Here is a 14,677-nt window from a genome sequence, read left to right as displayed (position 1 = left end):
TGGGTCCTTTGAATAAGGCATTAACCTTATTCATTAACTTTGAATAAGGCATTAACCTCCTGAACTCTGAGACTTCTCACTGAGAGAGGCCTGTCACCCCTGCTCCCAGGGGCTGTGATGATCCCCGGCATGTGGAAGCACCTTGCAGGGGGTGCCCCTCTGTACACACATAAGTCTTAGTATTCTTGTCATTGATGCTTTGGCCTTGAATACTAATTTCTGGTCTCTCTGGGTCCAATTTTGAGATTGTCTACTCCCAATAAAACATGTTATTCAGCCTCCTACTTTGATTGGTGTGACCCAGGTGCCTGTTTTCTCAGGTTGGAAACATTGCTTGTGAGGTGCTGAGGTGGCAATGGACCACTTTTCTCTCCTGTTGTTCCAGGTATCCCTCTTTCTGGCCTGCCCCATGAATTCCTGTTCCTCAGAAGGAGGAACTGCTCCTACAACGGTGATCTTGAGGGGCTGACATGGAAGAAGGATTCATAGGGAATGAAGCATAATAGGAAGCCTTGGGTGAGAGATGATAGGAGTATTGTGATGGGTGCAGGTGGGGAGGTGAAGGGAGCTGTGGCCCATGCCAGGCCTGCCCTCATCCTCCTGGATGCACTTTTTACTCCTTGTCTCTTACGGCACCTGCTTTAAACATACACATCTGGGAGGCCTGGTACAGTGGGCTGGATGAATGTCAGTTTAGGGTAGCGTCACGTGGGTGGCTCTGAGGAGATAAAACATGGTTTGGTGAATTCTCACAGAATGCGTTAACCAGAGGCTCAAGGGTGAACCCAGACCAGAAGCAACCCGAGGACACCCAGGACATACACGTAGGGTAGGTAGATCCCAAGACTGCACCGCACATCTTGGGAAATCTCATAGCCATTAACCCGAGAAACCTGGCTCCCTTGTCGTGTCAGGAATGTTGCCAGAATTGTTTGAAGGAGCTTTCTTTTCCTTGCCCAGGTCCTTGACTGTTTCTAAAAGCCCATATGATATGGTTTTGGGGTCCTACCAAAACCATATCATATGGTTTTGTTGAGATCTTTGAAGACAAAGCACAGTTTAAGGCAAGTGAGACCCAATGCTGGCCTCTTCACCAGTCCAAAGCTTCCTCCTCCTCTACCATGTTTCAGGTACTGACTCCATAGCATGCCTGGGATGGGTTGGTAGGCCTTGGTCACCATCCCTCAGAAGAAGGAACTCACTCTCAGATCCGGGTGGTCTGACTCCATAGGGCATGCTACTTGCCTCTACCCCATCCTGTGGTCTCATGGCTCTAAGAGCCCAAGACAGTAATGCTACTGCCATTAGTTAGTGGGTTAAGCTACTTCCTTCTCAGACATAGCTGTGTACTCCACCTCATTTGGACCTGTTCTAAATGCTGGATATGGACAGTAGTGTCTCTACTTAAAAGAAGCTTTATTGAGATAGAGTTGACATGAAAAAATGGCACATATTGTATTGCCCCGGTCCTATATGCCGAGGATGGCGGGTTTGGACCCAGCCCTGGCCAAACCGCAACAGAAAAATAGCCGGGCGTTGTGGTGCATGCCTGTAGTCCCAGCTGCTTGGGAGGCTGAGGCAAGAGAATCGTGTAAGACCAAGAATTAGAGGTTGCTGTGAGCCGTGTGATGCCACGGCACTCTACCGGAGGGCGGTACAGTGAGACTCTGTCTCTACAAACAAAAAAAAAGGCACATATTTAAGACACAGGGTTTAATAAGTCTTGACACACATACATACAGTACATAATTACCACCACCAAAATAATGGACATATCCACCATCCCCCAAGTTTTCCTTGTGCTCCTTTTCAACCCTACTCTTCATCCCATCCCCTTCTCTATTTTATGAAAGAGGAAACTTCTAGGGCAGGGATATAGACCACCTGACTCTGCCTTTCTTTCTATACTATGTTGGCTCACAAGAAGCAACAAGGTGGCAGAGGGAAACAAGAGCCAATGTAGCAGTGTGGGACTTCAGTGCTTGATAAAAGAGGAATCAACACTGACTTAATACCTACTGTGTGCTTTAAACCCTAGGAGTCAGTTAGTTTTTGCCATTCAGTAGGCTGGAAACTGAGAGTGGGCAGGTTAGAAAGGAAACTTGGTGAAAACACATAAGTCAGTGATGAAGCTGGGTTTTCAACCCCCTATGCCTTGAATCCTGGCTCTCCTGCTATGTGCCCTGTTGCCACCCAACTTGAACCTGGCAAGGATGGCTTAACCACCAAAGCCTTCCAGCTCTTTGACATTTTCCCTCCACTCACAGGGGAGCTGATATCATTATAACTGAACTGACACTCACCCAACCCACTGTGCCAGGCCTCCCAGATATGCGTGTTTAAGGCCCACTTGGAACTCAAGTACTCTCCCCGGGAAAGGATACCAGCCAACACCCTGTAGATGGTGGAGAGGTTTTGGAATTTGGAGGTAATTGGGTGGGGAAGAAGCTTTTTCTAGGCTGGGAAATTGTGTGTGCTGGTCACCAGCCCAGAAGGTACTTTTTATAAGCAATTTTCTTTTCTTTCTTTTTTTTTTGGCAATTTTATTTTCAAATCCTGGTGTGACCAGGAGGAGGCTATTGCCCGTCTTCCCTTTACCCCGAAACACTCCAAGGAGGATGCTGTGGGACAGGGCTGTCAAATCATTTTTTTTTCCTGAGAAACAGGTTCTTTTTTCAAATAAAAACTTAAAGGACAATATCTCTTGTGCATCTTTAATTTTAAGACATATTTATAATATTTACTTTTAAATTCATTCCATGGGAAGAATGAAGTTGTTTGGATTCAGTTGTTTCTTCAGTGACTATTTTTTAAACACTTACTCTGTATTAGGGCTTGTTTTGAAACCCAAGTGCATCAGTGGAGAAGACAGACAGCCTCTCCTGGAATATGCAGACCAGTGGAGGAGAAGCAGAAAATCAGAGCAAAAAGCAGACACAGCAGGAAGAGGGTGTAGAACAGTGACAAGCATGAAGAAAACAGAGCAGAGATTGACATGGGTCTGGGCAATATTGGTTACCATGGTCAGAGCTGGTCTCTCCAGGAGGTAACATCTGAGTGGAGAACTGAAAACTGAGAAGGAACAGACTGGAGGGAAAGAACATTCCCAAGAGAGGACCAGCCTGTCAAGGGAGGGATGCCTTTGAAGGAGAGAGGAAGGCCAGTGCCTTGGGGTGATGGCTAGGGACCTGGGGGCTTGTAGCTCTGGGGGGCATCTGATTTTATTTTACTTTTTTTTTAAAGTATAACTCTGTCACCAAGGCTAGAGTGCCATGGCATAGCTCACAGCAACCTCGAATTCCTGGGCTCAAGTGATCCTCCTGCCTCAGCTTCCTGAGTAGCTGGGACCACAGGCACCAACATGACTCCTGATTAATTTTTCTATTTTTAGTAGAGACAGGGTCTTGCTTTTGCTCAGGCTGATCTTAAACTCCTGAGCTCAGTTGATCTTGTCTCGGCCTCCCAGAGTGGTGCGAGCCACTGAGTCTGGTTTGATTTTATTTCGAGTAAAGAGAGAAGCATTAAGAGTGTTAAAAGGATGGGTTTGATCGACACCTTTATGAATAGGAGCACGTTGGCAGCTGAGTGGGAAATAGGTTTACCAAACAATAGCATTTAGAACTTTGGGGTAGTGGATGACAGTTACAAGTTGGATGCATTGTGCTGTTTTGTTTCAAAGAAGAGTCACTAACATCTAACAACTGCTCATATTCCCCATCAAAAACAGGAGAGTCAGAGAAGAAGTGGCCCGAATCACAAGGATCACTTAAACTATAAAAAGATCTGATCATGACACGGCCTGCCTATAGTTATTACGAAACTCAGCCTGGCATCTGAGGAGGGCATGTGCCGGCTCCCATGGGAGAGCAGGTGTGCAGAAGCAGTGTTCTTTTTCTCTCTCACTCTCACTTGCTTGACATGTGGGGACAAGCTCTGGGCTGACAGGAAAGATTTACAGCTTCCCCCAAGACATACTTAACAAGAAATTAAGTATGAGCTTGGCAGTTGCCGGAACATGTCACCATCTATTTGCCTATACGAAGTCTATATGATTTCATGTGGCAGCACAGAGCTATTGGTGACCCCAAGCGAAAAAGCTTAGGTGTGCCACCTTGAAGCGTGTGTGTTTAAAGTTTTAAAAATTGTTAAAAGAAGAAAAAGGAAAGACTAGAAAGAAACCAAGCCCCAGAAAATAGTGTTTGAAAATTTCTGCTTTAGTTTTCCATGTGAATTCTAACTTCTGTCTGGATCTCAGCCCTCAGTGTGCTAACTTGACCTCTCTTGGCCTCAGTTTTTTAAGCTATAAAATGGGGGGAATGATAACCACTTCCTTGCCTTTAATTTTAGAAGGCAGGAAGGAGATTATGTTGGTAAAGATGCTTAAACCGATGCCTGAGATATACCAGGAACCCAGTAAATGGAAATACTGTTGACTTCCTTAGGGGCCCAAGGACATCGTATTTCTGCATCCTGACCCCTTCCTGTCACTCAGGCAGGACAGGGACTCCACATGGTGAACACTGAAAGGTTTAGCAGACCAGAGCCCTTTGGTACCCAGGTGGAACCTGCTTCAAGGTTCCTCAAGTTGAGGGCGGTAGAAGACTGGCTGGCTGGAGCAAAGACCTGAGGGATCTGGGACCTAAGAATCAAAGAGAGATGACTTCAGATGTGCATGGGACGTGCTTGCATGCCTGTGCTTGTGTGCCCAGCCATACACCTGTGTGCCTATGTGCACCTAGCATATGAATGTGGGTGCAGGTGTGTGCATGTGTGTGTTATGCTAGGAGGAAGCTGGCTAGTTATAATTATTAAGTTGGTGGTATTGCCACTGATTATAATAATCAGAATTTTCAAATGGGAAGATAAAAGGAAAGTGCAGATATGGTGGTATCAAAGAGTAATTGAAGTCACTTTTTTCAGCTGGTTCTACACAGGAAAGCAACAATTAAGTTTCTCATGAAAGACCTGGGTAAAATTAACATATTTGGATTTTTTTTAAAATAACAATTTCATACCTGCATGTGCTGACTTCGTCGTTGGTTGGTTGTAGAGCCCAGCTGAGTGCTGACCGCTGAGAGAAGTGTGAGGATGTACCCAGACACCAGGGCAGAGCGTGAAGGGCGTCAAGAACCACTATCAGAAGTGCACTACAGGCTGAATGCAGTAATGCGTGAGTACCCACCAACACGGAACCGTGCATTCTGTGGGGGTGGGAAGAGGGCTTAGCTGACAAGTTTCAAGTCCATTCTCGATAAATGCTCAGTTAGATGGTAATTGAGCATTACCCCAAGCTAGCACATCTTGGACAGAAAAGCAAATTCCCTCAGGTTGGCTGGTGGAAAGGATGATATTCTGAGGTGGGAGATGGGGTGGGGAGTGTCTGGAATTTTGCAGCTGGGATATGGTGAGCTCTGTTTGCCATTTGGATGTCACGGATTTTAGAAAGACAGATGTCTGCCTTCCTGCTCTGTGTTTAACTGAGGGTGTGCATTCCTGCCCTGAGATTGGTAGTTAAAGATGGAAATGGGGGGTGGGGTGGGGAGGAGGAAAGAGAAGGAAGTAGGCGGGGGGGTGGAAGGAAGGCAGGAAAGTAGGAAAAGAAGAAGGGAACAAGGGAGAGGGATGGAGGAAGGGAGGGAGGGAGGGAGGAAGGAAGGAAGGAAGGAAAGTAGGAAAAGAAGAAGGGAACAAGGGAGAGGGATGGAGGAAGGGAGGGAGGGAGGAAGGGAGGGAGGAAGGAAGGAAGGAAGGAAGAAAAATAGGAAGAGAGGAAGGGGGTAAGGGAGGAAGGAAAGAAGGAAGAGAGGGAAGAAGGAAAAAAGGAAGGGAGGGAGGAGGAAAAGAAAAGAAAGAAATCATCTATGGCAGCTGTCAGTGAATTGTCACTATGTCACTTGGTGTTGGTTTGCACCATTTCTGCCATGTCTAGTCCCAAGTTTGCCTCTTGAATTTAACGGTTCTGGTCTTTGCTGTCCCAGGACATTATTCTCCTCTGTTCCTTAGCTCTGCTTGCTCTTGGCCTCCCAGCAGGGTATCAGAGAAAGTTCCCTTCTGTGGATGGACACAGCCCAGCTGGTGACTGGCTTGGCAGGCAGCTGGTCTACTCCACAGCTGGTGCTCTGGTGCCTGGCACAGCACACAACTACAAGTGGCAACTTGGACACCCTCTGGGCCATTGTCCTACTAGATCGGCCCTCAATTTGGGCAGTTTAAATAATTTTGAACAATCTTCACATTTTAACCTTTGTAGTTCTTTTATGGCAGACACAAAGTAGGCACATAATAGGGGCTCAGCAAATAAGTAAGTGCCTGCCTGCTCGAAATTAATAACCTGTTTAGATCAGATGAAACAAAGCAGAGAGAGGCCATACGAGCAGCATCAGGCAGCCAAAAATGTTGTCTGTTCACCTGCAGAAGGTGCACGTAGGAGGCTCTGAGAAGAGCAGGAGACGTGTAGGAACACGAGTGCCTGTTTCTAAAGAGAAGCGAGTAATTCCTTCTTCTTTTAATCTGACGTGGTATTTTTGAAGGAAATATGTTATTCCTCCATTAACAACCTTGACACTCACAAGATTAGACATGAACTTCATTGTGAAAGAACTTTGGTGACCCGAACCATGAAACTTTTGAAACAAGTTCAATATAAAACAGAAATTAAGTAAAGCACTAAAGTGGTTTGACCACACAAAGATGCCAAGAATTTTTCCACTTCTCCTCAGAGGTACTTCAGCGTAGACCCAGAAATTTCCCCAATGCGCCCCTGTTAGAACACAGCTTAGGGAAGGGCTGGGACCAGGACACTCTGATCTGGTCCCCTTGCTCCTCTGTCCACAGAGGACTGGGCACCTCTCACTAGATGTAAAGCTCAGGGCCTTCAGGGTCAAAGCTGATGAAATGTGACAACATAAGGTGTACATTGTAGAAAGTTTTGGATTCCAGTTGAGAAAGGCAGGCTGTGTCTACACCCGCCCACACCTTTTAATGAACAGTAGCTTAAGTTTTAAGTGAGAATAAGTGCAGACCTGGTGTAAAGGTCTTCAAGAAGTGCTTTCAAATGCACACTAATTGTACATCCAATTAAATCAGTTGATTGAAAAACTACTGGTTTAAGCTTATGCTTAGATTTAAAAAATATCTGGACTTATATATGCCTTTATAAAATCATGAAATGCTAGGGTGGCACCTGTGGCTCAAAGGAATAGTGCGCTGGCCCCATATACCAGAGGTGGCGGGTTCAAACCTGGCCCTGGCCAAAACTGCAAAAAAACAAAACAAAACAAAACATGAAATGCTAGAACGATATTTATATATATATAAATTTCATGATTGTATTTATTTCTGGTGAGAAAAGATTGGAACAAGAATGAGTGTGAAAGTCAAGGAAGTTGGAAGTTCTTTTTTTTTTCTAAGTCTTAAGTTTTATTTAACCTCCAGTGAGAACAGAGAGGGTCAATTACTATCCTTTCCTTGTAACACCAATTAACCAAGCAGGGGAGAACAAGTGCACCCTGTAACCAGCCAGTCATGTGATGGGTGTGGTGCCTCTCAAAGTGGGTGGCCATGACCTTGGCCGTGGAAGTGTCTATGGTTGAGTGGAGGTTCTTTCTTTCTTTCTTTATTTTTATTATTAAATCATAGCTGTGTACATTAATGCGATCATGGGACACCATACACTGGTTTTATAGACCGTTTGACACGTTTTCATCACACTGGTTAACATAGCCTTCCTGGCATTTTCTTAGTTATTGTGTTAAGACATTTACATTCTACATTTACTAAGTTTCACATGTACTCTTGTAAGATGCACCACAGGTGTAATCCCACCAATCACCCTCTCTCTGCCCCCTCCCTTTCCCCCTTCCCCCTATACTTAGGTTATAACTGGGTTATAGCTTTCATGTGAAAGCCATAAATTCGTTTCATAGTAAGGCTGAGTATATTGGATACTTTTTCTTCCATTCTTGAGATACTTCACTAAGAAGAATACGTTCCAGCTCCATCCATGTAAATATGAAAGAGGTAAAGTCTCCATCTTTCTTTAAGGCTGCATAGTAGTCCATGGTGTACATATACCACAATTTATTAATCCATTCATGGATTGATGGGCACTTGGGCTTTTTCCATGACTTAGCAATTATGAATTGGGATGCAATAAACTTTCTTGTACAAATATCTTTGTTATGATATGATTTTTGGTCTTCTGGGTATATACCTAGTAGAGGAATTATAGGATTGAATGCAGATCTATTTTTAGATTCTAAGTGTTCTCCAAACATTTTTCCAAAAGGAATGTATTAATTTTCATTCCCACCAGCAGTGTAGAAATGTTCCCTTTTCTCCACATCCACGCCAACATCTCTGGTCTTGGGATTTTGTGATATGGGCTAATCTTACTGGAGTTAGATGATATCTCAAAGTAGTTTTGATTTGCATTTCTCCAATGATTAAAGATGATGAACATTTTTCGTATGTCTGTAGGCCATGCGCCTGTCTTTTTCAGAGAAGTTTCTCTTCAAGTCCCTTGCCCAACCAGCAATGGGATCACTTGTTCTTTTCTTGCTTATACCTTTGAGTTCTCTGTGGATTCTGGTTATTAAACCTTTGACATAAACTGCAAATATCTTCTCCCATTCTGAGGGCTGTTTGCTTGCTTTACTTACTGTGTTCTTGGCTGTGCAGAAGCTTTTTAGTTTGATCCGGTCCCAGTAGTGTATTTTTGATACTGTTTCAATTGCCCAGGGGGTCCTCCTCATAAAATACTCACCCAGACAGATTTCTTTAAGGGTTTTCCCTGCACTGTCTTCTAGTATTTTAATAGTTTCATGTCTTAAGTTTAAATCTTTTATCCAGTGAGAGTCTATCTTAGTTAATGGTGAAAGGTGTGGGTCCAGTTTCAGTCTTCTACAGGTTGCCAGCCAGTTCACCCAGCACCATTTGTTAAATAGGGAATCTTTTCCCCACTGAATGTTTTTAATTGGCTTGTCAAAGATCAAATAACGGTAAGTAGCTGAATTCATCTCTTGGTTCTCTATTCTGTTCCAGACATCTACTTCTCTGTTTTTGTGCCAGTACCACGCTGTTTTGATCACTATTGATTTATAGTATGGTCTGAGTTCTGGTAGCGTGATTCCTCCTGCTTTGTTTTTATTTCTGAGTAATGTCTTGGCTATTCGAGTTTTTTTCTGATTCCATATAAAACGAAGTATTATTTTTTCAAGATCTTTAAAGTATGACAGTGGAGCTTTAATAGAGATTGCATTAAAATTGTATATTGCTTTGGATAGTATGGGCATTTTAACAATGTTGATTCTTCCCAGCCATGAGCATGGCATGTTTTTCCATTTGTTAACATTTTCAGCTATTTCTTTTTTTAGAGTTTCATAGTTCTCTTTATAGAAATCTTTCATGTCCTTTGTTAGATAAACTCCCAAATATTTCATCTTCTTTGACACTACTGTGAATGGAATAGAGTCCTTAACTGTTTTTTCAGCTTGACTATTATTGTATATAAAGAGGCTATCGATTTATGAATGTTGATTTTGTAACCTGAGAAGCTGCTGTATTCCTTGATCACTTCTAAGAGTTTTGTAGTAGAATCCCTGGTGTTTTCCAGATATACTATCATATCATCTGCGAAGAGCAAAAGTTTGATCTCTTCTGACTCTATATGAATACCCTTGATTGCCTTTTCTTCCCTAATTGCAATGGCTACAACTTCCATTACAATGTTAAGGAGCAGTGGAGACCTTGTCTTGTTCCTGATGAGTGGAAATGATTTCAACTTAACTCCATTCAATATGACATTGGCTGTGGTTTGCTGTAGATGGTCTCTATCAGTTTAAGAAATGTCCCTTCTATACCAATTTTCTTAAGTGTTCTGATCATGAAGGGATGCTGGATATTATCAAAAGCTTTTTGTGCATCATTTGAGAGAATCATATGGTCCTTGTTTTTTAATTTGTTTATGTGCTGAATTATACTTATAGATTTATGTATATTGAACCAGCCTTGAGACCCCGGGATAAAACTGACTTGATCATGATGTATAATTTGTTTGATGCGTTGCTGGATTCTGTTTGTTAGGATGTGTTGAATATTTTTGCATCTATATTCATTAGTGATATTGGTCTATAATTTTCTTTTCTTGTTGGGTCGTTTCCTGGTTTGGGGATCAGGGTGATGCATGCTTCATAGAATGTGTTGGGTAGTCTTCCTTCTTTTTCTACATTTTGGAACAGATTGAGTAATATAGGTACTAGTTCCTCTTTAAGGGTTTGGTAGAATTCTGATGTGAAGCCATCTGGTCCCGGGCTTTTCTTTTCAGGGAGATTTTGTATGGTTGATGCTATTTTAGAACGTGATATTGGCCTGTACAACATTTCCACTTGATTCTGGCTAAGTCTTGGAAGGTGATGTGCTTCCAAGTATTGGCCAATTTCCTTCAGATTTTCATATTTGTGAGAATAAAGTTTCTTGTAATATTCATTAAGGATTTTTTGAATTTCTGAGGAGTCTGTTATTTCATTTTGTCATTTCTGATTGATGAGATTAGAGATTTGACTCTTTTTTTCCTGGTTAGTTTAGCCAGAGGTTTATCTATTTTATTGACTTTTTAAAAAAAACAACTTTTTGATTTATTGATCCTTTGTATAATTCTTTTGTTTTCAATTTCATTTAATTCTGCTCTAATTTTGGTTATTTCTTTTCTTCTACTGGTTTTGGGGTTGGAATGTTTTTACTTTTCCAGTTGCTTGAGATGTCCCATTAAGTTGTTAACTTCCTCTCTTTCCATTCTTGTTTTTTTTTTTTTTTTGTAGAGACAGAGTGTCACTGTACCACCCTCAGGTAGAGTGCCGTGGTGTCACACGGCTCACAGCAACCTCTAACTCTTGGGCTTACGCGATTCTCTTGCCTCAGCCTCCTGAGCAGCTGGGACTACAGGCACCCACCACAACACCCGGCTATTTTTTTTTGTTGTTGCAGTTTGGCCGAGGCTGGGTTTGAACCCGCCACCCTCGGCATATGGGGCCGGCGCCCTACTCACTGAGCCACAGGCGCTGCCCTCTTTCTGTTCTCTTGAGGAAGGCTTGCAGTGCTATAAATTTCCCTCTTAGGACTGCCTTTGTGGTATCCCCGAGGTTCTGATAATTTGTGTCTTCATTGTCGTTTTGTTCCAAAAATTTGGCAGTTTCCTTCTTAATCTCATCTCTAACTCAGCTATCATTCAGCATAAGGTTATTTAACTTCCACGTTTTTGTATGAGTATGCAGATTCCTGTTGTTACTGAGTTCAACTTTTATTCCATGGTGGTCAGAGAAGCTGCAAGGAATCATTTCTATTCCTTTAAATTTACTGAGGTTAGACTTGTGACCTAAGATGTGATCGATTTTGAAATATGTTCCATGGGCTGATGAGAAGTATGTGTATTCAGTTTTGTTGGGATGAAATGTTCTGTAGATGTCTGCTAAATCCAAATGTTGAATGGTTAGGTTTAAATCTAAAATTTCTTTGCTCAGCTTCTTATTGGAGGATCTATCCAACACTGCCAAAGGAGTGTTGAAATCTCCTTCTATTATGGAGCTGGAGGAAATCAAGTTGCTCATGTCTGTTAGATTTTCTCTTATAAATTGAGGCACATTCTGGTTGGGTGCATAAATATTAATAATTGAAATCTCATCAGATTGAGTATTACCCTTAACAAATATGAAGTGACCATTCTTATCCTTCCTTTCTTTTGTTGGTTTAAAGTCTATTGAGTCTGCAAATAGAATTGCAACACCTGCTTTTTTCTGATTACCATTTGCCTGAAATATGGACGTCTATATTTATTATTTAAGGTAAGATGTGACTTTTGTATGCAGCAAATATCTGGCCTTGAGTGGAGGTTCTTGATGGTTTCATCTACGGACACAATAAGGCATGCTGTCTCCAGGCTGCTGTCAGGGCTTTGATCTGCGCCATAGCTGGCTCCTGCACGAAGACCTCAAAGTTGTCAGCAATGTCCTCATTGTTGATGTCCACGGCATACCATATGCACCACTGGCCATGCTGAGCCCGCAGTTTGTTGAGGGTGTTTGTAGCATCAAAACCAGCATTATCACACAGCTGTCATGGGATAATCTCCACGGCCTTGGCATACGCCCCTATCAGCAGCTGCTGCTTTCCTTGAGTAATCCCGCAGGGATTTGGAGAGCTCCATCTCGGTGGCCCAGTCACGAGCCATCACTGAATCATCTTGATGGCCCTCCTGACAATCATGATGGCATCATGCAGGGACCTCTCCATTTCCTCCATAAACTGCTGGGCACTGCTGCGAAGGATGAAGGTGTATGTTTTGGCCTTGGGGCAGCTAGTGAAAAAATTGTACCTTTCACCTCCAATCTGAGTTTCTCCAAACACCTGGCAGTGACCCAGCACATCTGCTGACAGAGCATTCACACTAGTCTGGAGTGAGCCTCCGCAGGTCATCATCGTCCTTTTCAGGTCCTCTTCAGGACTGGGCCCGCATAGAACATGTCCCTGTCAGCAAAGTACTGGGTGCCACATCACCAATGGGGAGTTTGGACAAGACAACTTTGGCTCCATAACGGTGGATCCTCTCTAACTTGTCATAAAGAATGCTCCACTCAGCATCAACAATAGCCTGATAATCCTCAACTGTGTGGACTCTGATCTCGGCATCATCTTTCTCAGCTTTCAACTTAAGCTCAACATTTAAAAGGGCAATCATGGGATTATCATACTGTTTGGGTTGCATTTCAAACCCAGCATGAGAGAAAGTCTTCTTGAATGCAACACCAGCTACCAGCTGAGAATCCTCAAGGGCTCCACCCTGTACCTTCTGGATTCCAATCATTTTAAGCTGCAACAAACATCAAGCATCATCACTGCACCAACTACCATTTTAGCAAAGAAGGCTTTCTGCTGGGAGATCAGCTTGGAACTCAGCAGTCATAACACTTCTCCAGCAGTTTCCTCTGCTTCACTTTTTCTGTCTTCTTCACCTTCACAGCAATCCCTTTGATCTTAACTGCCAACTAAGTGGCTGTGTGGAAAGCTTGAATGATGATCTAGGGGTGCAAACCTCCCTCCACATACGGTTTCACCTGCTTCAGTAACTCGGCAGCCAGCAAGCCACTGAGGTGGGGCCATCACCAACCTCAGCATCTTGAGATTTGGCAATGTCCACTAAGGTCTTTGTTGCAGGATGGACAGCATCAAGGAGTTTCAGAATTGTGGCCCCATCATTAGAAATTGATGCTTTGCCTTGGCTGTCCACAATAAGCTTGTCCATGCCATGGGGACCCAGGGAGGTTCTTACAGCCTCAGCAATCACCTGGCAGGCACTGATGTTACTCACAAGCTGGGAAATGTCTTGGGACCTATCCGTCCCCTCTTTTAACTGAATAACTGGTGTAGGCATCATTTTGGAAGCTACTTCAGCAGCCTGCTACTCTTCCTCTCTTCTCTGTCTCAAGGAAATTCTTGATGCTATCTTTAATGCTGTATTTACTTGATTTTAACCCCCCTATGAGAAAATATGAAAAAATATTAACAGCCACTAATCTTAGAAAAGCACAGGTTTGAAATAGAGTTTTTCTTTGCTTTTTAAATTCTTTTTTGTTTGACTAGCTATTTTTGGAAAGCATTTTCTTGCTATTAAAATAAAACACAACACAAAAGAATGCTCATCTCTTTATTTCAGCCAGTGAGTGTTAGAGCTTGAAGGTGTAACAGCATTGCTATGTACCTGGTGGAAACTTTTGATGCTAAGAATAGACTGAATAACCTGGAGGATGAGAGTTCCTGTGTTTGGTCCTGGACACCCACAGGCAGAGCCATGCAGTGATGGCAGATGACATTTGTCCATGTCCCTCCAATAAGGTATTTGTGAAAAGGTATTCGTAATTTTCATACTTACTATGGTAAGAGCAAAGAAGGGAGTCTAAGGCCACTTTAGCAAACATGTAATGCTTTAGCACAAGAATTTGGGTTCTCTTGGAAGTATGATACAAGATTTGAGGAACATGAGTATGTCCCCCTCCATAAGGGATGGGGAGGACCACACTTAAAGAGGAGCACAGTAATGCCCTCGACGAGAGCATCAGTAACACAAGTGCATAGTTGCCAACAGTGACTTCCTCAGGGAAATGAGGAGGGGTGGCAGAGATCCCCTTGTCTTTTAGTTAAAGTTTCCACTTTTCCTGTATTACGGGGTCCTCTCACATTCATTTATAATTTCATCTATATAACATTTATTGTAACCACTGGAGATACATTGATGAATAAAACAGCCACCATCTGTGTGTCTCTGTGGTTGTAAAGCTTCCAATCACTTGATGACATGACACTGAGACTTACCTTAAGACAAAGAGGCAATTTTCTGTGATTCCATCAGGAAAGCCAGGGACAGGGGAAGGAGGATGGGCTTCAAAAGGAGATGGGTCAGGGTTCAAATCAAGCTCTGCATCTTCTAGTTAAAGTCATTGATGTCCATGATGTTCAGTTTCCTTGAGTACCAAGAAAGGATACTAGTACTGTATTTGATGATCTCCATCGTTCATCAAGAAAACAGTACAAAATGCCTACTGTAGGGCCTGGCACATGGGATGGAGCAATAATGTGGCTCCTTTGCCAAGAGGTGGCTAACTGAACACATGATTTATATCAATTTCAT

At 42.9% G+C, this 14,677-nt stretch overlaps 1 pseudogene; it reads right to left on the bottom strand.

The window, feature by feature from the left end:
- Nucleotides 1-4,488: 4,488 nt before the first annotated feature.
- LOC128571121 (T-complex protein 1 subunit eta-like) lies at nt 4,489-13,426 on the bottom strand (annotated as a pseudogene).
- Nucleotides 13,427-14,677: the final 1,251 nt, after the last annotated feature.

Source organism: Nycticebus coucang, chromosome 18, assembly GCF_027406575.1.
Source record: "Nycticebus coucang isolate mNycCou1 chromosome 18, mNycCou1.pri, whole genome shotgun sequence".
Classification (NCBI taxonomy): Eukaryota; Metazoa; Chordata; class Mammalia; order Primates; family Lorisidae; genus Nycticebus; species Nycticebus coucang.
Note: the sequence above shows the minus strand (reverse complement) of the source record. Positions and strands in the feature narration are given on the sequence as shown.